Source organism: Oncorhynchus keta, chromosome 28 (assembly GCF_023373465.1).
Source record: "Oncorhynchus keta strain PuntledgeMale-10-30-2019 chromosome 28, Oket_V2, whole genome shotgun sequence".
NCBI lineage: Eukaryota > Metazoa > Chordata > Actinopteri > Salmoniformes > Salmonidae > Oncorhynchus > Oncorhynchus keta.
The window spans coordinates 18,946,306-18,948,684 of NC_068448.1; the positions used below are offsets into that span (position 1 = coordinate 18,946,306).

General features: G+C 47.0%; 1 pseudogene; it reads left to right on the top strand.

Moving 5' to 3' along the window:
• The window catches only part of LOC118380495 (membrane-associated guanylate kinase, WW and PDZ domain-containing protein 3-like), a 311,983-nt pseudogene that overhangs the window by 223,976 nt on the left and 85,628 nt on the right, over positions 1-2,379 (top strand).

Consider the following 2,379-nt stretch of genomic DNA (forward strand, 5'->3'; position numbering starts at 1 on the left):
TCATCATCATCATCATCATCATCATCATCATCATCATCATCATCATCATCATCATCATCATCATCATCATCATCATCATCATCATCATCATCATCATCATCATCGCATCATCATCATCATCATCATCATCATCATCATCATCATCATCATCATCATCATCATCATCATCATCATCATCATCGCATCATCATCATCATCATCATCATCATCATCATCATCATCATCATCATCATCATCATCATCATCATCATCATCATCATCATCATCATCATCATCATCATCATCATCATCATCATCATCATCGCATCATCATCGCATCATCATCATCATCATCATCATCATCATCGCATCATCATCATCATCATCATCGCATCATCATCATCATCATCATCATCATCATCATCATCATCATCATCATCATCATCGCATCATCATCATCATCGCATCATCATCATCGCATCATCATCATCATCATCATCATCATCATCATCATCATCATCATCATCATCATCATCGCGCATCATCATCATCATCATCATCATCATCATCATCATCATCATCATCATCATCATCATCATCATCATCATCATCATCATCATCGCATCATCATCATCATCATCATCATCATCATCATCATCATCATCATCATCATCATCATCATCATCATCATCATCGTCATCATCATCGTCATCATCATCATCATCATCATCATCATCATCATCATCATCATCATCATCATCATCATCATCATCATCATCATCATCATCATCATCATCATCATCATCATCATCATCATCATCATCATCATCATCATCATCGCATCATCATCGCATCATCATCATCATCATATCATCATCATCATCATCATCATCGCATCATCATCATCATCATCATCATCATCATCGTCATAAATAAATCATCAAAAATAATCATCATCATCATCGCATCATCAAAAAATCGTAAATAAATCATCATCGTCATCATCGTCATCATCATCATCATCATCGTAAAAATCATCATCATCGTATCATCAATCATCAAATCATCGCATCATCATCATCATCATCATCGCATCATCGGTCATCATCGCATCATCATCATCATCATCGTCATCATCATCATCGTCATCATCGCATCATCGCGCATCATCGGCATCATCATCATCATCATCATCATCATCATCATCATCATCATCATCATCATCATCATCATCATCATCATCATCATCATCATCATCATCATCATCATCATCATCATCATCATCATCATCATCATCATCATCATCATCATCATCATCATCATCATCATCATCATCATCATCGTTCATCATCATCATCATCATCATCATCATCATCATCATCATCATCCATCATCATCCACCCTCCTCCCTCCCTCCATCCCTCCCGCAGCGGCACCTGCTCCTTTTTCTTTCCCTGAAGGAGCCACTGGATTCAAAATAATGACATAAGTTTGTGTTTTTGAAGGGCCCTTTATTTTTGGACGAATGGTTAGGGACTTGGTGGGAGAGTGTGAGGTGGGGAGCGCGGGTTAGGGAGGCGAGGTTAGGACGCGGTTAGGGGCCGGGTTAGGGAGCGCGGGTTAGGAGATGCGAGGATGGGGAGCGCGAGGTTAGGAGGCGCTTGAGGTCCAGGGAGCCGCGAGGTTAGGGAGCACGGGGCCCAGAGCGCTGGGGTCAGGAGCGCGGGTAGGGAGCCGAGGGTTGGGGGCGCGGTGGGAGCGCGAGGTTAGGGAGCGCGAGGGTTAGGGCGCGAGGTGGGAGCGCGAGGTGGGGAGCGCGAGGTTAGGGGCGCGAGGGTTACGGGGAGCGCGAGGCCCAGGGAGCTGAGGGTTAGCGCAGGACAGGGGGCCGAGGGCCCAGGAGCGCGAGGTTAGGGAGCGCGAGGTTAGGAGCCTCGAGGTTGGGAGCGCGAGGTGAGGGAGCGCGAGGTCTGGGGCGCGAGGTTAGGGAGCGCGTAGGGGCTGGAGTTAGGAGCGCGAGGTTAGGGAGCGCGGGTTAGGGAGCTGGTCAGGGAGCGCAGACCAGGGAGCCGGTTAGGGAGCGCGAGGTGGGGCTGAGGTTCGGGGCGCGGACAGGGAGCGCGAGGGGACAGTTGTTTCCAAATACTGGCTGGTGAATAGCTAGCTATACTTCACCTAGTTGTTGTGGTGTTGTGAGGCTTTTTGTTCAGCTTGTCAAGTTGTGCCTCTGTGTCTCCACAGTCACAACCACCAAGACCACTACCTGGCTGGACCCCAGGCTGGCCAAGAAGGCCAAGCCCCCGGAGAGGTGTGAGGATGGAGGTGAGAATCTCACACACACACACACACACACACACACACACACACACACACACACACACACACACACACACACACACA